The sequence below is a fragment of the Canis aureus genome, chromosome 19 (genome assembly GCF_053574225.1).
Source record: "Canis aureus isolate CA01 chromosome 19, VMU_Caureus_v.1.0, whole genome shotgun sequence".
Lineage (NCBI taxonomy): Eukaryota > Metazoa > Chordata > Mammalia > Carnivora > Canidae > Canis > Canis aureus.
The window spans coordinates 48,508,514-48,531,016 of NC_135629.1; the positions used below are offsets into that span (position 1 = coordinate 48,508,514).

A 22,503-nucleotide genomic window follows, 5' to 3' on the forward strand; every position below is an offset into this window, starting at 1 on the left:
TCTAAGTGCATGATTTCCCTGTGGGACACTGGTATACACAAAGGAAAGTTTTCCTGGAGATTGTGTGTTCCCAATAGACCAGGTTATAACCAAATGAATCCAAGTGAATTACTGCTTCCTTAGGATCTCTGCTGTTCCCAGAGTTTGGACCTCTCAGCACTATATCCCAACGCTGACTAACTTTTCCACAAAGTCTAGTACTGAGCAATCCTTCTGGATTAGATCTCTCAGGTCTCCAAAATGTTGACTTGTGGTGAGCATACAACCCTGCCACCAACAGAATACTGCTGTTTTCCTTTTCAACAAGGAGAACTAACTTTGTTGATATAAACCTTGAGCAAGACATACCTCAGCTTCATGACACATTTGCCAAACTATTGGGAATTTCATACTTGCATAATTAAGAGCTTTCATTTGGTCCCTCATTGTAAAGCATTTGTTAAAGATAAGAAAGATATTTAGATTTTTTGCACTATCTTATAAGCTTGGAATAGATAAGTAAATAGATTCTCCCCTGTTACTTACATAATTATTCAGGCCTTGTGAACATCTTTTTAGCTCAATGAAAATGATTTCAGAATCTGCCACCCCAAACTGTAAGAAAATGAATGTGTAACATAATCATTTTACATTAGCATTAGGATTTGAATACAAACATGTATCGATAAAATTTTCTCAGTTAACTGAGATTAAGCAATTGTAGGCAATTGTTCAGTCCTACCACAATTGGCCATATAGAGTTTCCTTCGCAAAGAATGCTTTCAGAACTCTCTTTATGTCTTTGTTTCTCAGGCTGTAGATGAAGGGGTTCAGCATGGGTGTGACCACGGTGTACATCACCGAGGCTACTGCACTTGCGTGGGAGCTCTGGGTAGCAGCAGAGCTAAGGTATACACCAAGCATTGTACAATAAAATAAGGAGACAACTGAGAGGTGAGACGCACAGGTGGAAAATGCTTTATACTTGCCCCGAGCTGATGAAATTCCATGTATGGAGGAAACAGTCTTAGAATAAGAGTAAATGATCCCAGCAAAAGGACTTCCACCCAGCAGGACAGCAGCAAAATACATCACCAAGTTATTAAGAAAGGTGTCAGTACAGGCAAGTTGGACTATCTCATTGAGTTCACAGAAAAAGTGAGGGATTTCCACCTGTGTACAGAAGGAAAGCCACAACATCATTAAACTTTGTAACAAGGGGGATCCCTGGGTGGCGCAGCGGTTTGGCCCCTGCCTTTGGCCCAAGGCGCGATCCTGGAGATCCGGGATCGAATCCCACGTCGGGCTCCCGGTGCATGGAGCCTGCTTCTCCCTCTGCCTGTGTCTCTGCCTCTCTCTCTCTCACTGTGTGCCTATCATGAATAAATAAAAATTAAAAAAAAACTTTGTAACAAGGAATTGAGGATACATATGATCCAGGACACCAGAACCAGCAGTCCACAGAGCTGGGGGTTCATGATGACTGTGTAGTGCAGGGGGTGGCAGATGGCCACATACCTGTCATAGGCCATCACACTCAGGAGAAAGACATCCTTTCTTTCAGTATGAAAGTATGAAAACAGTATGAAAAAATAAATCTGTGTGAGGCAACCTGCATAGGTTATGACTTTGCTCTCTGTATATTCATTAGCATCTTTAGGATGGTGGTGGAGGTAGAACAGATGTCTACAAAGGACAGGTTGGTGAGGAAGGAGTATTGGGGGTGTGGAGGTGGGGGTCAGAGCTCACAGCCAGGATAATGAGCAGGTTCCCAATTACAGTGATCAGGCACATGGAAAGGAAAAGGCTAAAAATGAGGGGCTGAAGTTCTGGTTCCTCTGAAAATCCCAGAAGAAAAAACTCTGAAATTTGTGTATTGTTGCTTGGTTTTATGTGGTAGAGGTGACTTCAAAGATAGAAGCAAATAGCATGATTAATTTTCACATATTTGTATTACTCACAGATTTGAATAGCTATCTTTTTAATTTTGTAGTCTAAATATTTTAGTATTTTGTGCAAGGATAATGTCCACACCAGGGGATTCTTTACTACCATAGTTATGGAAGTTTTGTTCCAATCACTTATGTTCCACCATTTCATATGGTGGAAGGTGATATGAAGAATGGAATATTATTCAGCCATTAGAAACGACAAATACCCACCATTTGGTTCAACGTGGATGGAACTGGAGGGTATTATGCTGAGTGAAATAAGTCAATCGGAGAAGGACAAACATTGTATGGTCTCATTCATTTGGAGAATATAAAAATTAGTGAAAGGGAATAAAGAGAAAAGAAGAGAAAATGAGTGAAAATATCAGTGAGGGTGACAAAACTTGAGAGACACCTAACTCTTGGAAACGAACAAGGGGTAGTGGAAAGGGAGGTGGGCGGGGGGTTGGGGTGACTAGGCGATGGGCCCTGAGGGGGGCACTTGGCGGTATGAGCACGGGGTGTAATGCTATATGTTGGCAAATTGAACCCCAATAAAAAAATTATTTTTTGTAAAAAAAAAAAAAAGAAAAAGAAAAGAGGGATAAAGCAGAGTGAATAGAGCATGCTATTTCATGGGTATGGAGGCCAATTCTGCAAACGATGTGACTTGGCTCATAGACCTCAAGTTAGAGAAGGAGGTAGATGAAGGATTTTTGGAGAAGTATGTTCTCAGCAGAGGGAGTGGCCAGTGCAAAGGCCCCGAGGAAGGTATTTGTCTCTAATGTTCAAGTTGAAGAAGCACAGCCAGTGCTGCAAGGGGAAGGAGCAGGAAGGAGGAGAGACATAGTCAGACATGCTGAGGAGAGAAGTTGCTTCTCTGTTCCCTCTGAAACCTCAAGGCACAGGGACTTATCTGTCCACATTGCCTCTCCCACTGTGTTCATCATATTGTGCAAAGGTATCCCAGGAATTGAACCAGATCCCCTTCTTAGTGGCCTCCTTCGATTGAGTCCTGGCCCCTGTATTGTGTCATCTTGGGATTTTTGAGTCCTGGCACCCTTATGTGGGGACTTCTCACACTCCACAAGTCACACACCCACAGGACACTATGGCCTCCTGTGTTGTGTTATTCCCCTGTCTTTCTCAGCCTCTGCCATCCTGGTGATGGCAGGAATGGATCCAACCCAAGTAGGTCAAGTCAGTGATCTTTCCCATGCAAAATACATAAATTCCAGTTCTTAAGCCTCCTAAGAAAAAATAATATATGTATATTAAGATATATAGTAATATATTTATTATAATATTATATTTATTAATATTAATATATTATAATATATTGTATTATAATAATATTATTATAATTTATAATATTAATATAATATTATAATATAAGATATATATAATTATTTATAATGTATATAAATACCCCCTCAAATGAGCAAAAGGATAAAGCAACACTTCACAAAAGAAAGTATACACAATTCAACAAAAGGTGGGCATTTTAAAATTTTTTTTAAAATTTTTATTTATTTATGATAGTCACAGAGAGAGAGAGAGGCAGAGACATAGGCAGAGGGAGAAGCAGGCTCCATGCACCGGGAGCCCAACGTGGGATTCGATCCCGGGTCTCCAGGATCGCGCCCTGGGCCAAAGGCAGGCGCTAAACCACTACGCCACCCAGGGATCCCAAGGTGGGCATTTTTATATCAAGCACAGGAGACTTATTTCTCCTCTACCTCCTTCATCATTATTTGGCCGGTTCATCTCTATGTGGTATGACAGGGTATGAGGTTAGCCCCTTTCTCCTTTCTCTTATGTGCCATCTTTTCATTAATATTCTTGGGCTTTGAATATTGATCTCTCCTTTGACAAACCCATGGGACACACTGTAATCCTCATTCTGGATTTCATCTAATATGTAATGGCATCTCTAGCTCATGCTCTATAAATCCTGTCTGCTCTGTGACAATTATATCCTTTTGTACTCAATAATTTGCTTCATATCATTCTGTCTGCAGACATCATATCACACATACATTTATTTCATACATCTCTGTCCTCACTCTTATGATACATGATTCAAAAGTGCAGGGACTTCAGCTTTTCACTTTTTTTTTCACCAAGTTATATGAATATATGTATTTAGTATATAAGATCCTATGAATACGAAAAGGTATAGAATGAAAAGAGTGAGAGGATCACAAAACCAGGTTAAAATGTAAAATCTGTAGTTTCAAAACAGCTGTCCCAGGCAAAATTGTATGAAAAACCAAAATGAACTGAAAAAGCATATAAAATAGCAAGCATTAATGATATCGACATGGATCAATAATAAAATTGTAAAAATCCTAGACACAAAAGGATATAATATATAATGTTTCTAGAATGCTCAGTTTTTATTTGTTAAATGAATTAGAAATTAGGTTTCAATGTATAAAGACATTGACCATATGGCAAGGTTGTATTTCAATTTCATTGGAAAAGGTTCAATTGCTAAATAAATGATGACTAAAAGCGGTATCTGTCTGAAAGAATATGAAATCTGTCCACTGCCTAAGATCCTCAAAAAACCAGAGGGCTTATGATCTTAAAATAAGTGCAACCATATAATACAGCAAAATATCAAGAAAAATACATATAAAATTTACAGTTGGGCAACACCACCAAATAAAGCAAGAAACTCAGAAGTAGGTAGGTAGACATATTTACATAAAATGTAAAGTATTTATGTCAAAATATGTTCCAAAAGTCAATTGAGAAACAATTATCTGAGGAAATCATTTGAAATGGTGATATTTTAAAAATAAAAGAGAAAATATCAGAAAGGGAGACAGAACATAAAGACTCCTGACTCTGGGAAATGAACTAGGGGTGGTGGAAGGGGAGGTGGGAGGGGGTGGAGGTGAAAGGGTGACGGGCACTGAGGGGGGCACTTGACGGGATGAGCACTGGGTGTTATTCTGTATGTTGGCAAATTGAACACCAATAAAAAATAATTTTATTATTAAAAAAATAAAAAAATAAACATAGAGGAGAAACTAATAAATACCAGAGGAAGGTGAGAGGGGGATGGGGAAATGGGGGATGGGGATGATGGAGGGCACCGGAGATGAGTACCAGGCATTGTATCCAAGGGTTGAATCACTATCTTGTACACCTGAAACTAATATTATACTGTGTTAACAAACAGGAATTCAAGTAAAACTTTAAAATAACAACAACAAAAAAAGAGAACAACATATGGGCATATAATTATAAAGGCCAATCAGAATGGCCATCAAATATATGAGGTTTGCTGAACCTGAGGGATAATTTAAGAAGAAATGTCTCTTTCACTCAGCAGCCTGCTGAAGAAACTTACAGAGCTTTTACATTCTTTGTGGTTGGAACTTTTGAACTTGTCACCAATGGGTTACCTGAATTTTCTGGCAGGACAGTAAGTGTTACAAGGTTGAAGGTAGAACCTGAAGGCTTCTGTGTTCCAAATACTGATAGTCTTTAACTCAAAATTTCTCTGTCTCTGCACCAAGGACATTCTGGCCAGAGGCTGCCCTGGGGTGGGGTGTGTCCAGTGCATGATAGGGTGTTAAGAGCATCCCTGGTCTCCACCAACCCCTCTCCAGTGTGGGAGGCAAAGCTGGCTCCAGACAAGTGATCAATAACACCCAGGGGACAAAATCACAACTGATTAGTTCCATACATTCAGTTTAACAATCTCAGCATACCTTTTCTAGCATTGTTATAATAGAAGTTTAATGATAAAGAGTATCACAGACTTTCAAAAGTGTGAGAAGCTTTCACTCTGTGAAACTGATACTTGCACTGTTTTAATACATTAAGTACTTAATCAAGCAAACCACCAAACACAGTGATCACTGGTTCTGGGCTAAGTTGAATTGGCTCTCAGATGAAGATGGGTCAATGTTTTTGGCTTCCATTCTCTCTGACCCTGACATCCACAGCCCACTGATGTGTTGGGCTTACCTCGCTGGAGGTCTAACAGAAAGGTCACCTTGTAGAAGTCTGACTTCCTCCATGGACAGTAGATGATAGGGACTAAAGCTCTGTCCTCAGCCAAGGCAGCAGGAAGGAGTAAAACATTGGCCCCCAGCCAGAAGTAGGATTTGGAACAAAGAGACAAGAAGCATAGCCCTTTCTGTCCAATGTTGCAGGAACTGAAGGACTAGAGATGAGGAGATATTTACAGCTCCCTGTGTCTGCTCATCAGGTGCACTTACCTCTTGTGACTCCAACCTCTAAGCACATGATTCCCAAGTGGAAAAGTCCTCTGGACAGGAAGGATATTTTTCTAATGAATTTCAGTTCCCAAACGACTAGGTTAGAGGTCAAGTGAAACCAGTTTTTTTTTTAATGTCCTTTTGCCTCACCTTGCCCCCTTCCTGAAGTGTGAATCTTCTAGCACCTTATCTCATCTCTGAGATAAAATTGTCTCCAAGTCTAAGACCCAGGAACTCACCTGGATTAGGTCTCTTTATCTTCAAAGCATTGACATGTGGTGGGGACCCAGCCCTGCTATCTCCTGGCAGTCTATTCTTCTTTTCAAGAAGATGAAGAAGTAGGTTATTCTGATAATAAACCTCGGGCACCACACACATTGGTTCAAGACATGTTTGCCATAACAGTTAAGAATTTCTTAGTTTATACAAGAGCTGTCACTTATTCCTTTGTCATAAAATAGTTGATAATTATAACACATGTGTTTAGATCTTTTTATGTACTCTAACTTGAGTATAACATCTCATAGGGATTGATTTAATTTTTATAAACATCTCATCCCTGAGAAAGTATATTATGAACTCCAATCTACATTGTAGACATGGTTCTTGTCTCTGTCTACTGATTTGTCCACATTTGATATCTGAGTTTGTGGTGGGCCTTGAGTGTCATTCTGTCAGGATGTTACTAGTTCTCAAGCTCTGGGGCAGTGGTTCTCAAACAAATGAATTTGCCCCTGAGGATGTCTGAGAATGTCTGAAGGTATATTGCTGAACACCTATAATCCAATCCAAAAGCACCCCTCGAGTTCTATCCTGTCACACATGTCAACCATCAAAGGTGTGAAACCCACCTAGACCAGCATCTATGTGCCTGTGAATCCACATGGATTCCACTACAAATGCATAATCTGATCACAGGTCCTGAGTGGCCCAGAGATTTAGCATTTCTCACAAGCTCCCAGGAGATGTTGGTGTGTGGGTCCTGGTGTGTGGACCATTCTTTGATTAGCAAGGCTGTGATCTTGTGTTAGAGATAGGTTTAAGTCTTCTGCACCAAATATTGTCAGTGCATGAAATTTTGAAGGAAATGTGTATTCACTCATTCTTCAGGCTGTGTAAAGTCTGTGTTTATTGCTTTCATATGTAACCAAAATAATATATTTATGGAAAATACTTTGTAGTAGCCAGAATAAGGCCTTCCCAAATATGTCCATGTCATATTATCCAGTCTTTAATGTGTTATTTGTTGTAGCAAAGAAGGATTCAGGTAGCACATTGAACAGGATTGCTAATCAGCTGCCATTAAGATAAGAGATTAAATATGATTGTCCAGGGGACACCTGGGTGGCTCAGTGGTTGAGCGTGAGCCCTTCAGTCCAGGGCATGATCCTGGAGTCCCAGGGTGGAGTCCCACATTGGGGTTCCTGCATGGAGCCTGCTTCTCCCTCTGCCTATGTCTCTGCCTCTCTCTCTGTGTGTCTCTCATGAATAAATAAATAAAATCTTTTTTTAAAGATATGATTGTCCAGGTGGGATGAAGTTAATCATAACAGTCCTCTGGATGTTCAGGAGGGAGATGAAAGAGTTAGTGTTGGAGAGTGATGGGAAATGCTATACTGTTGGCTCTGAAGGCGGAGGCAGAGCCATGAGCCCAGGAATGTAGGCAGCCAGCAATAGAGCCTGGAATTGGAAAGGAAACAGATTTTCCCATGAGCCTCTAGAAAGTACTCAACCTCGCAGACATATTGCTATTAGCCTGATGAGAGTCCTTCCAAGTTTCTTCTCCAGAGCTATAAGGGCATGTATATATATGTCTGTGTTAATCAACTAATATGGGTCTACTTTATAGCAGCATGAGGAATCTCATATGGGCGTAGTCAATATAATTATTTGAGGAAACTTAGTTTAAGCCTTCCAATTACTCATAGCTTCCTTTGGATAAGGGCAATTGCAATGAAAGAACCCACATTAAGGGGCACCTGGCTGGCTCAGTTGAATAAGCATCTGCCTTTGGCTCAGGTGCCCCACATCCAACTCCTTGCTCAGCAGGGAGTCTGCTTCTCCTTCTTCCTCTACCTCTCCTTCTGCTTATACTTTCTCTCTCTCTTTCTGTTGCCCTCTTAAATAAAATATTTTTTAAAAGACCCCACATTAAGTAGAAAAAAAAATCAAATCTATTTGGCGATATTCTTCTGCATCATTTGGTTTGGCAAATTCCTCCCAGCTTAAATGTGAGTGTGGTCTGACTCTGAGGCCTTTCAGGCAGTGACATAGGAAAGGAACTCATGGTCCAAAATAAAATCATCCGTTATAATTTACAGTTTTGTGTCTATATTTCTGCATCCTTTTATATCATGTTGACTCAACATTCCTTCTTTCTATAATAACTACACTTGAATGTTTTCTTTGGAGTAAAAAATTAATTTCCACAGATTTCATTCTTTACTTATGATATTCATATGAAATTATGTTGAACATTTCATAGCCTTCATGAATAAGGAAAGAGGCTCAGCAATTTGAAGTTTTTAGCAATTACCTAACAGAGAAGTTAGAGGTTTTTTTAAATTTATTTTTTATTGGTGTTCAATTTGCCAACATATAGAATAATACCCAGTGCTCATTCCATCAAGTGTCCCCATCAGTGCCCATCATCCAGTAACCCCCACCCCCCGTCCACTGTTCCTTACACCACCCCTAGTTCCTTTCCCAGAGTTAGGAGTCTCTCATGTTCTGGCTCCCTTTCTGATATTTCCCACTCATTTTCTCTCCTTTCCCCTTTATTCCCTTTCACTATCTTTTATAATCCCCAAATGAATGATACCATATAATGTTTGCCCTCTCCGATTGACTTATTTCACTCAGCATAATACTCTCCAGTTCCATCCACGTCGAAGCAAATGGTGGGTACTTGTCATTTCTTTTTCTTTTTATAAATTTATTCTTTATTGGTGTTCAATTTGCGAACATATAGAATAACACCCAGTGCTCATCCCGTCAAGTGCCCACCTCAGTGCCTGTCACCCAGTCACCCCCGCCCCCCATCCTCCTCCCCTTCCACCATCCCTAGTTCGTTTCTCAGAGTTAGGAGTCTTCATGTTCTGTCTCCCTTTCTGATATTTCCCACACATTTCTTCTCCCTTCCCTTCTATTCCCTTTCACTACTTTTTATATTTCCCAAATGAATGAGACCATATAATGTTTGTCCTTCATCGATTGACTTATTTCACTCAGCATAATACCCTCCAGTTCCATCCACGTTGAAGCAAATGGTGGGTATTCGTCATTTCTTTTTTTTTTTTTATATTTAATGTACTTTTTATTTTTTATTTTTTTATTTTTTATTTTTTTTTCATTTTTTTTTATTGGTGTTCAATTTACTAACATACAGAATAACCCCCAGTGCCCGTCACCCATTCACTCCCACCCCCCGCCCTCCTCCCCTTCTACCACCCCTAGTTCGTTTCCCAGAGTTAGCAGTCTTTACGTTCTGTCTCCCTTTCTGATATTTCCCACACATTTCTTCTCCCTTCCCTTATTTTCCCTTTCACTATTATTTATATTCCCCAAATGAATGAGAACATATAATGTTTGTCCTTCTCCGACTGACTTACTTCACTCAGCATAATACCCTCCAGTTCCATCCACGTTGAAGCAAATGGTGGGTATTTGTCATTTCTAATAGCTGAGTAATATTCCATTGTATACATAAACCACATCTTCTTTATCCATTCATCTTTCGTTGGACACCGAGGCTCCTTCCACAGTTTGGCTATCGTGGCCATTGCTGCTATAAACATCGGGGTGCAGGTGTCCCGGCGTTTCATTGCATTTGTATCTTTGGGGTAAATCCCCAACAGTGCAATTGCTGGGTCGTAGGGCAGGTATATTTTTAACTGTTTGAGGAACCTCCACACAGTTTTCCAGAGTGGCTGCACCAGTTCACATTCCCACCAACAGTGTATGAGGGTTCCCTTTTCTCCGCATCCTCTCCAACATTTGTTGTTTCCTGCCTTGTTAATTTTCCCCATTCTCACTGGTGTGAGGTGGTATCTCATTGTAGTTTTGATTTGTATTTCCCTGATGGCAAGTGATGCAGAGCATTTTCTCATATGCATGTTGGCCATGTCTATGTCTTCCTCTGTGAGATTTCTGTTCATGTCTTTTGCCCATTTCATGATTGGATTGTTTGTTTCTTTGGTGTTGAGTTTAATAAGTTCTTTATAGATCTTGGAAACTAGCCCTTTATCTGATATGTCATTTGCAAATATCTTCTCCCATTCTGTAGGTTGTCTTTGAGTTTTGTTGACTGTATCCTTTGCTGTGCAAAAGCTTCTTATCTTGATGAAGTCCCAATAGTTCATTTTTGCTTTTGTTTCTTTTGCCTTCGTGGATGTATCTTGCAAGAAGTTACTATGGCCGAGTTTAAAAAGGGTGTTGCCTGTGTTCTCCTCTAGGATTTTGATGGAATCTTGTCTCACATTTAGATCTTTCATCCATTTTGAGTTTATCTTTGTGTATGGTGAAAGAGAGTGGTCTAGTTTCATTCTTCTGCATGTGGATGTCCAATTTTCCCAGCACCATTTATTGAAGAGACTGTCTTTCTTCCAATGGATAGTCTTTCCTCCTTTATCGAATATTAGTTGCCCATAAAGTTCAGGGTCCACTTCTGGATTCTCTATTCTGTTCCACTGATCTATGTGTCTGTTTTTGTGCCAGTACCACACTGTCTTGATGACCACAGCTTTGTAGTACAACCTGAAATCTGGCATTGTGATGCCCCCAGATATGGTTTTCTTTTTTAAAATTCCCCTGGCTATTCGGGGTCTTTTCTGATTCCACACAAATCTTAAAATAATTTGTTCTAACTCTCTGAAGAAAGTCCATGGTATTTTAATAGGGATTGCATTAAACGTGTATATTGCCCTGGGTAACATTGACATTTTCACAATATTAATTCTGCCAATCCATGAGCATGGAATATTTTTCCATCTCTTTGTGTCTTCCTCAATTTCTTTCAGAAGTGTTCTATAGTTTTGAGGGTATAGATCCTTTACATCTTTGGTGAGGTTTATTCCTAGGTATCTTATGCTTTTGGGTGCAATTGTAAATGGGATTGACTCCTTAATTTCTCTTTCTTCAGTCTCATTGTTAGTGTATAGAAATGCCACTGACTTCTGGGCATTGATTTTGTATCCTGCCACGCTACCGAATTGCTGTATGAGTTCTAGCAATCTTGGGGTGGAGACTTTTGGGTTTTCTATGTAGAGTATCATGTCATCGGCGAAGAGGGAGAGTTTGACTTCTTCTTTGCCAATTTGAATGCCTTTAATGTCTTTTTGTTGTCTGATTGCTGAGGCTAGGACTTCCAGTACTATGTTGAACAGCAGTGGTGAGAGTGGACATCCCTGTCTTGTTCCTGATCTTAGGGGAAAGGCTCCCAGTGCTTCCCCATTGAGAATGATATTTGCTGTGGGCTTTTCATAGATGGCTTTTAAGATGTCGAGGAATGTTCCCTCTATCCCTACACTCTGAAGAGTTTTGATCAGGAATGGATGCTGTATTTTGTCAAATGCTTTCTCTGCATCCAATGAGAGGATCATATGGTTCTTGGTTTTTCTCTTGCTGATATGATGAATCACATTGATTGTTTTACGGGTGTTGAACCAGCCTTGTGTCCCAGGGATAAATCCTACTTGGTCATGGTGAATAATTTTCTTAATGTACTGTTGGATCCTATTGGCCAGTATCTTGTTGAGAATTTTTGCATCCATGTTCATCAGGGATATTGGTCTGTAATTCTCCTTTTTGGCGGGGTCTTTGTCTGGCTTTGGAATTAAGGTGATGCTGGCTTCATAGAACGAATTTGGAAGTACTCCATCTCTTTCTATCTTTCCAAACAGCTTTAGGAGAATAGGTATGATTTCTTCTTTAAACGTTTGATAAAATTCTCCTGGGAAGCCATCTGGCCCTGGACTCTTGTGTCTTGGGAGGTTTTTGATGACTGCTTCAATTTCCTCCCTGGTTATTGGCCTGTTCAGGTTTTCTATTTCTTCCTGTTCCAGTTTTGGTAGTTTGTGGCTTTCCAGGAATGCGTCCATTTCTTCTAGATTGCCTAATTTATTGGCGTATAGCTGTTCATAATATGTTTTTAAAATCGTTTGTATTTCCTTGGTGTTGGTAGTGATCTCTCCTTTCTCATTCATGATTTTATTAATTTGAGTCTTCTCTCTCTTCTTTTTAATAAGGCTGGCTAATGGTTTATCTATCTTATTAATTCTTTCAAAGAACCAACTCCTGGTTCTGTTGATCTGTTCCACAGTTCTTCTGGTCTCGATTTCGTTGAGTTCTGCTCGAATCTTTATTAACTCCCTTCTTCTCTTGGGTGTAGGATCTATTTGCTGTTTTTTCTCTAGCTCCTTTATGTGTAAGGTTAGCTTTTGTATTTGAGTTCTTTCCAGTTTTTGAATGGATGCTTGTATTGCGATGTATTTCCCCCTTAGGACTGCTTTTGCTGCATCCCAAAGATTTTGAACGGTTGTATCTTCATTCTCATTAGTTTCCATGAATCTTTTTAATTCTTCCTTAATTTCCTGGTTGACCCTTTTATCTTTTAGCAGGATGGTCCTTAACCTCCATGTGTTTGAGGTCCTTCCAAACTTCTTGTTGTGATTTAGTTCTAATTTCAAGGCATTATGGTCCGAGAATATGCAGGGGACAATCCCAATCTTTTGGTATCGGTTCAGACCCGATTTGTGACCCAATATGTGGTCTATTCTGGAGAAAGTTCCATGTGCGCTTGAGAAGAATGTGTATTCAGTTGAGTTTGGATGTAAAGTTCTGTAGATATCTGTGAAATCCATCTGGTCCAGTGTATCATTTAAAGCTCTCGTTTCTTTGGAGATGTTTTGCTTAGAAGACCTATCGAGTATAGAAAGAGCTAGATTGAAGTCACCAAGTATAAGTGTATTATTATCTAAGTATTTCTTCACTTTGGTTAATAATTGATTTATATATTTGGCAGCTCCCACATTCGGAGCATATATATTGAGGATTGTTAAGTCCTCTTGTTGAATAGATCCTTTAAGTATGATATAGTGTCCCTCTTCATCTCTCACTACAGTCTTTGGGGTAAATTTTAGTTTATCTGATATAAGGATGGCTACCCCTGCTTTCTTTTGAGGACCATTCGATGGGTAAATGGTTCTCCAACCTTTTGTTTTCAGGCTGTAGGTGTCCTTCTGTCTAAAATGAGTCTCTTGTAGACAGCAAATAGATGGGTCCTGCTTTTTTATCCAGTCTGAAACCCTGCGCCTTTTGATGGGGTCATTAAGCCCGTTCACATTCAGAGTTACTATTGAGAGATATGAGTTTAGTGTCATCATGATATCTATTCAGTCTTTGTTTTTGTGGACTGTTCCACTGAACTTCTTCTTAAAGGGGAATTTTAAGAGGCCCCCTTAAAATTTCTTGCAGAGCTGGTTTGGAGGTCACATATTCTTTTAGTTGCTGCCTGTCTTGGAAGCTCTTTATCTCTCCTTCCATTTTGAATGAGAGCCTTGCTGGATAAAGTATTCTTGGTTGCATGTTCTTCTCCTTTAGGACCCTGAATATATCCTGCCAGCCCTTTCTGGCCTGCCAGGTCTCTGTGGAGAGGTCTGCTGTTACCCTAATACTCCTCCCGATAAAAGTCAGGGATTTCTTGTCTCTTGCTGCTTTAAGGATCTTCTCTTTATCTTTGGAATTTGCAAGCTTCACAATTAAATGTCGAGGTGTTGAACGGTTTTTATTGATTTTAGGGGGGGATCTCTCTATTTCCTGGATCTGAATGCCTGTTTCCCTTCCCAGATTAGGAAAGTTTTCAGCTAGAATTTGTTCAAATACATATTCTGGCCCTCTGTCCCTTTCGGCGCCCTCGGGAACCCCAATTAAACGTAGGTTTTTCTTCCTCAGGCTGTCGTTTATTTCCCTTAATCTATCTTCATGGTCTTTTAATTGTTTGTCTCTTTTTTCCTCAGTTTCCCTCTTTGCTATCAACTTGTCTTCTAGGTCACTCACTCGTTCTTCCACCTCGTTAACCCTCGTCGTTAGGACTTCTAGTTTGGATTGCATCTCATTCAATTGATTTTTAATTTCTGCCTGATTAGCTCTAAATTCTGCAGTCATGAAGTCTCTTGAGTCCTTTATACTTTTTTCTAGAGCCACCAGTAGGTGTATAATAGTGCTTCTGAATTGGCTTTCTGACATTGAATTGTAATCCAGATTTTGTAACTCTGTGGGAGAGAGGACTGTTTCTGATTCTTTCTTTTGAGGTGAGGTTTTCCTTCTAGTCATTTTGCTCAGTGCAGAGTGGCCAAAAGCAAGTTGTATTGGGAAAAAGAGAAAAAGAGAGGAGAGAAAGAAGGAAAGAAAAGAGAAAGAGAAAAAAAAAGGGAAGAAAAAGAAAAAAAAAACGAAAAAAAACGAAAAAAAAAAGAAGAAAAAGAAAGAAAAAGAAGGAGAAAAAAAGGGGGTGGGGGAAGGAAACAAATCAAAAAGCAAAACAAAAACAAAAACAAAAACAAAAACAAAAACAAACAAACAAAAAAAGAACCACCGAGGAGTATCTTCTGATTCTGTGTTCTTTAAGTCCCTTGGCTTCTCCTGGAAGTTGTCAGTCTAGCTGGTGTTCTGGGGGAGGGGCCTGTTGTGCTGATTTTCAGGTGTTAGCAGTTGGGGGAGCTGCTGTGCCCCCGCCTGGTGCAGGGCTCGGTGGGGGTTGTTTACCCCGTGAGGCCGCAGGAGGAACAGCCCCAGTGGCGGGGCAGCTCTGGAAACCTGGATTCAGCTCCGGCAGGAACTCCGTCTGCAGGGCCTGGAGGCTCCGGGCGGGGCCGCTGATCTGCTCAGCTGGGGCAGGAGCGTCCTCGCTGTCCTGGGCCCTCCCGGCCTCTGCCTGTCCTGGGGGAGGCGGGATCCTGGGCTGTGTCCCGGCGCCCTGTGCTCCGGAGCCTGCGCTGTTGGATTCGCGCTCCCGGGCCGCGCAGCCCCCTCCGCGGAGCCGCCGCCCGAGCCCCTCTGAGCTGCTCCGGGTCCCGCCCGCGCTGCAGCCCTTAGGGAGCTCGGCGCACTCTCCCGGGGCGCAGGTCCCTATTAGTGTCCCCGGGAGCCCGAGGGCATCCCCGCCCTCCTGGGTCCTGCTCCAACTCCCCGCGAGCCCCTTTCCGCCCGGGAAGGTCGGTGCAGCTCCTGCGTCTCCGGGACGGGGCTCTCCTGTCCTGGGGACACTCGCCCCGGCCTCAGCCCGGCTCCTCGCGGGGCCCCTCCCCCTTGGAGGCCTTTGTTTCTTTATTTCTTTTTCCCCGTCTTCCTACCTTGATAGAAGCGCGAACTCTTCTCACTGTAGCATTCCAGCTGGTCTCTCTTTACATCTCAGGCCGAATTCATAGATTTTCAGGATAATTTGAAGGTTTTCTAGGTAGTTTGGTGGAGACAGGTGATTTGGGGACCCTACTCTTCCGCCATCTTGCTCCTCCCCCTTCGTATTTGTCATTTCTAATGGCTGAGTAATATTCCATTGTATACATAAACCACATCTTCTTTATCCATTCATCTTTCGGTGGACACCGAGGCTCCTTCCACAGTTTGGCTATTGTGGACATTGCCGCTATAAACATTGGGGTGCAGGTGACCCGGCATTTCATTGCATCTGTATCTTTGGGGGTAGATCTTACACCCAGCAGAAGAAGAGAGTTAATAACGATTCGAGCAGAACTCAACGAAATCGAGACCAGAACTGTGGAACAGATCAACAAAACCAGGAGTTGGTACTTGAATGAATTAATAAGATAGATAAACCATTAGCCAGCCTTATTAAAAAGAAGAGAGAGAAGACTCAAATTAATAAAATCATGAATGAGAAAGGAGAGATCACTACCAACACAAAACTGGAACAGGAAGAAATAGAAAACCTGAACAGGCCAATAACTAGGGAGGAAATTGAAGCAGTCATCCAAAACCTCCCAAGACACAAAAGTCCAGGGCCAGATGGCTTCCCTGGGGAATTCTATCAAACGTTTAAAGAAGAAACCATACTTATTCTACTAAATCTGTTTGGAAAGATAGAAAGAGATGGGGTACTTCCAAATTCATTCTATGAGGCCAGCATCACCTTAATTCCAAAACCAGACAAAGACCCCACCAAAAAGGAGAATTATAGATCAATATCCCTGATGAACATGGATGCAAAAATTCTCAACAAGATACTAGCCAATAGGATCCAACAATACATTAAGAAAATTATTCACCATGACCAAGTAGGATTTATTCTCGGGACACAAGGCTGGTTCAACACTCGTAAAACAATCAATGTGATTGATCATATCAGCAAGAGAAAAAACAAGAACCATATGATCCTCTTAATAGATGCAGAGAAAGCATTTGACAAAATACAGCATCCATTCCTGATCAAAACTCTTCAGAGTGTAGGGATAGAGGAAACATTCCTCAGCATCTTAAAAGCCATCTACAAAAAGCCCACAACAAATATCATTCTCAATGGGGAAGCACTGGGAGCCTTTCCTCTAAGATCAGGAACAAGACAGGGATGTCCACTCTCACCACTGCTATTGAACATAGTACTAGAAGTCCTAGCCTCAGCAATCAGACAACAAAAAGACACTAAAGGCATTCAAATTGGCAAAGAAGTAGTCAAACTCTCCCTTTTCGCCGATGACATGATACTCTACATAGAAAACCCAAAAGGAAAAAAAAGAAAAAAAAGAAAAAAAAAGAAAACCCAAAAGCCTCCACCCCAAGTTTGCTAGAACTCATACATCAATTTGGCAGTGTGGCAGGATACAAAATCAATGCCCAGAAATCAGTGGAATTTCTATACACTATCAATGAGACTGAAGAAAGAGAAATTAAGGAGTCAATCCCATTTACAATTGCACCCAAAAGCATAAGATACTTAGGAATAAACCTAACCAAAGAGGTAAAGGATCTATACCCTAAAAGCTATAGTATTTGTCATTTCTAATAGCCGAGTAATATTCCATTGTATACATAGACCACATCTTCTTTATCCATTCATCTTTTGATGGACACCAAGGCTCCAGGGCAATTTACACGTTTAATGCAATCCCTATCAAAATACCATGGACTTTCTTCAGAGAGTTGGAACAAATCATCTTAAGGTTTGTGTGGAATCAGAAAAGACCCCAAATAGCCAGGGGAATATTCAATAAAGACAACCATAGCTGAGGGCATCACAATTCCAAATTTCAAGTTATACTACAGAGCTGTGGTTATCAAGACAGTGTGGTACTGGCACAAAAACAGACACATAGATCAATGGAACAGAATAGGGAATCCAGAAGTGGCCCCTCAACTTTATGGTCAACTAATATTCGACAAAGGAGGAAAGACTATCCACTGGAAAAAAGACAGTCTCTTTAATAGATGGTGCTGGGAATGAAACTAGACCACTCTCTTGCACCATACACAAATATAAACTCAAAATGGGTGAAAGATCTTAATGTGAGACAAAAGTCCATCAAAATCCTAGAGGAGAACACAGGCAACAGTCTTTTTTAGAACTTGGCCACAGCAACTTCTTGCAAGATTCACCCATGAAGGCAAGAGAAAGAAAAGCAAAAATGAACTATTGGGACTTCATCAAGATAAGAGGGCTTTACTTTCACATTAACCCAAATGTTCATTCTTTTCATTCTTATCCTCTCCCATTTTCTCTCAAGTTTACTGTGTCATGAAAGATCACACACAGATAACGAGTCTGTGTGTGCATATGAGCACCCATGTTTACTTGAGACAAAAATGTATATAAACACACACATATCATACCTCTCACCATTGAACAATTTCTTAGGGATCTAAAAAATATGACCACCCAATTTTGTGTTCCCCACATATTACCCCTGAAATTACCTTTATTATCCTATGTTATCTTCAGAAATAAGAAAATTGAGGCTCAAGGGCATTAAATTTTAATAAGTTACAGAACAAAGTAGTTAAGCATATTGTATACTTTCTAGAATCACATAGAAATGGAATAATTCTAAATATGCTCCAAATTTTGTACAACTTTTTGAATGCAGCAAAATGCAACTTTATTTATTTTTATTTATTTATTTATTTTTAATTTTTATTTATTTATGATAGTCACACAGAGAGAGAGAGAGAGAGAGAGGCAGAGACAGAGGCAGAGGGAGAAGCAGGCTCCATGCACCGGGAGCCCGATGTGGGATTCGATCCCGGGTCTCCAGGATCTCGCCCTGGGCCAAAGGCAGGCGCTAAACCGCTGCGCCACCCAGGGATCCCCTATTTATTTTTATTGAAGTTTAGTTGACACACAATGTTACATTAGTTTCCTTTACAACATAGTGATTCAACCAACAACTCTTTATGTTATGCTGTGCTCATCACAGGTGTCAAAATACACACTTTGAGTAGGTGCAGTTTGTTAAATAAAAATATTAAATGTAATTATATATTAGTTATATAGCTGAAAGGAAAAAGTGTAGTGGAGCAGGCTGTGGGTAGGATCTAGAGCACTGGTATAGCTTATTCACATCAACCAGGGATGGTAGATATACCTCCTAACTAGAAAGAGAGCACAGTGTCTATATGGATATAGGACCAATGAAATTAAATTAAGCAATGTTTGATATACCTACTCTAAATCACTATCAGGTACTGATTTTATTTTCAAAGTATTCTTTCCTAAAGAATAAACTAAGTCCATTGTGAGTAGAAGAAGGAAATAATAAGGACCAGAGCAGATTGGGAAGAGGCAAGATGGAAGAAGAGTAGGGATTCTCATTTCATCTGGTACCTTAGTTTAGCTAGATAACTCAAATCATCCTGAATACCTATGAATGCAACCTGAGATGTAAGAAAAGAATGGCTGGAATTATACAAATAGAAAAGTGACCACTTTTTTCATGGTAGGAGTGCAGAGAAGAGATACAGAAAGGATATATAAGAAGATAAATGGTGGTGGTGCAGATCCTGCATAAGCCGGCTACTGGACAGTGTTACAGCCCTGGAGCTCAAAATTGGGACCTTTATAATCTGCTGTAGTGAAAGACTTCCCTGCCTGAAAGGTGCTCGATAGTGAAGTGGGGCAGGATCCCAGATGGGACAGTGAGGTCTCAAGATTCCCAGAGTCACAGAAAGAATAAGGGTGCTTGAACCTACAGGATGCCCAAACATTGGAGCAGGGAAACTGGTTTAAATCAGAGAGGGTGGGAAGGGGCTCTCAGCTCGGTGTACCATGAAATGCAAACCATGAAATGTGTCTCTCATGAATAAATAAATAAAACCCTAAAAAAATAATCAGACTAATATTAAAAATGCTGTAAGTGAGATGCAGTATAAATTGGATGCTCCAACAGCTAGGGTAAATGAGGTGGAAGAGAGAATAAGTGACATAGACAAGTTGATGGAAAGGAAGGAAGCTGAGGAAAAAAGAGAAAACCAATGGCCTATGAGGAGGGGCTCTGAAAAATTACTGATGCTATGAAAAGAACCCACATCATATTTATTGGAGTGCCTGAGAATGAAGAGAAAGAGACAGAGAGCCAGAAGGCCTATTTAAGCAAATATTAACTGAGAACTTTCCTAATCTGGGAAAGGAAATAGGCATTCATAGCCAAGAGGTAGAGGGGATTCCTCCCAAAATCAGTAAAAATAGATCAACACCCTGACATATACTAGTGAAGCTTGCAAATTCCAGAGATAAAGAGAAAAGCAGCTTGAGACAAGAAGTTATTAACCTACAGGCATAGGAACATTAGACTGACAGTGGACCTATCCACAGAGACCTGGCAGGCCAGAAAGGGCTGGTATGATATATTTAGGATACTAAATGAGAAAAACCTGTACCCAAGAATACTTTTTAAAATACATTTATGCTGAGTGAAATAAGTCAATTGGAAAAGGACAAACATTATATGGTCTCATTCATTTGGGGAATATAAAAATTAGTGAAAGGGAATAAAGAGAAAGGAGAGAAAATGAGTGAAAATATCAGTGTGGGTGACAAAACCCTGAGAGACAGGTCACTGAGAGACAGCTAACTCTGGGAAATGAACAAGGGGTAATGGAAGGGGAGGTGGGCGGAGGGTTGGGGTGACTGGGTGGTGGGCACTGAGGGGGGCACTTGGCGGGATGAGCACTGGGTGTTATGCTATATGTTGGCAAATTGAACTCCAATAAAAAATAAAAAAATAAAATACATTTAATTTTTTTTACATTTTTAAAAAATTTAAATTCAATTTGCCAACATATAGTATAACTCCCAGTGCTCATCCCATCATAGCCAAGAATACTTTATCCAGCAAGACTTTCATTCAGAATGGAAGGAGAGATAAAGAGCTTCCAGAGAAGACAGAAACTGAAAGAATATGTGACCATGAAGCCAGCCTTGCAAGAAATATTAAGGAATATTCTGTAAGCAAAGAGGGAACCCAAGAGTAATGTAAACTAGAAAGAAACAATCTACAGAAACAGGGACTTTACAAGTAATACAATGGCACTAAATACATATCTTTCAATAGTTACTATGAATGTAAATGGGCTTAATGCTTCAGTCAAAAGACACAAGGTATCAGATTGATTAAAAAAACAAGACTCATCCATATGCTGTCTACAAAAGAGTCATTTTAGACCTAAAGACACCTGAAGACTGAAAATGAGGGGATGGAAAACTATTTACCACTCAAATGGATCTCAAAAGAAAGCTGTGGTAGCAATCCTCATATTGGGTAAATTAGATTTCAAACCAAAGACTGTAGTAAGAGATGAAGAGGGACACTATAGCATACATAAAGTGTATATCCAAAAGAAGATCTAAAAGTTATAAATATTTATGCTCCTAATTGGAGAACAGCCAATTATATCAACCAATTAATAACCAAAGTAAAGAAACACAGAGATAAAAACATTCATAGTAGGGGACTTCAACACACCACTCATAGCAATGGACAGATAATCTAAGCAGAAGATCAACAAAGAAACAAAGATGAATGGATAAAGAAGATGTGGTTTATGTATACAATGGAATATTACTCAGCCATTAGAAACGACAAATACCCACCATTTGCTTCAACGTGGGTGGAACTGGAAGGTATTATGCTGAGTGAAGTAAGTCAATCGGAGAAGGACAAACATTGTATGTTCTCATTCATTTGGGGAATATAAATAATAGTGAAAGGGAATATAAGGGAAGGGAGAAGAAATGTGTGGGAAATATCAGAAAGGGAGACAGAACATAAAGATTCCTAAGTCTGGGAAACAAACTAGGAGTGATGGAAGGGGAGGAAGGCGGGGGGTGGGGGTGAATGGGTGATGGGCACTGAGGGGGGCACTTGACAGGATGAGCACTGAGTGTTATTCTGTATGTTGGTAAATTGAACACCAATAAAAAATAAATTTATTATTAAAAAAAAGAAAAGAAACAAAGGCCTTGAATGACACACCGCACCAGATGGACCTCAGAGTTATATACAGAACATTCCAATCAAAAGAAACAGAATACACATTCTTCTCAACTGCACATGGGACATTCTCCAGGGTAGACCACATCCTGGTTCATAAATAGGTCTCAGTCAATATCAAAAGATTGTGATTATTCTCTGAATATTTTCAGACCACAATTCTTTGAAACTTGAACTCAATCACAAAAGGAAATTTGGAAGGAACTCAAACACTTGGAGGTAAAAGAGCATCCTACTAAATAATGAATGGCTCAACCAGGAGATGAATGGAGAATTAAAGATTTACACGAACTCACAAAAATGAAAGCAGAATTGTCCAAAGCCTTTGGTATACAGCAAAGGCAATCTTAAGAGGGAAGTACATTTCAATACAGCCCTCTCTCAAAAAATTAGAAAAATTTCAAATACCTTCCACCTAATGGAGCCTGAGAAAGAACAGCAAATAATGCCTAAACCAAGCTGATGAAGAGAAATAGTAAAGATTAGGGCAAAACTCACTGAAATAGAAAGAAGAACAGTAGAAAAGATGAATGAAACTAGGAGCTGGTTCTTTGACTCCACTTCAAAATTGCTAAAACTCATACAGCAATTCAGCAATGTGGCCGGATACAAAATAAATGCACAGAAATAAGTTGCATTTCTATATACTAACAATGAGACTGAAGAAAGAGAAATTAAGGAATAAATCCCATTTACAATTGCACCCAAAACCATAAGATATCTTGGAATACACTTAACTGAAGAAGTAAACAATCTGTGCTCTAAAACCCACAGAACACTTATGAAAGAAATTGAGGAAGACACAAAGAGATGGAAAAACATTCCATCCTCACGCACCAGAAGAATAAATATTGT

General features: G+C 40.1%; 1 pseudogene; it reads right to left on the reverse strand.

The window, feature by feature from the left end:
- Positions 1-717: 717 nt before the first annotated feature.
- LOC144291114 (olfactory receptor 7A17-like) lies at positions 718-5,950 on the reverse strand (annotated as a pseudogene).
- Between the last annotated feature and the right edge of the window lie 16,553 nt (positions 5,951-22,503).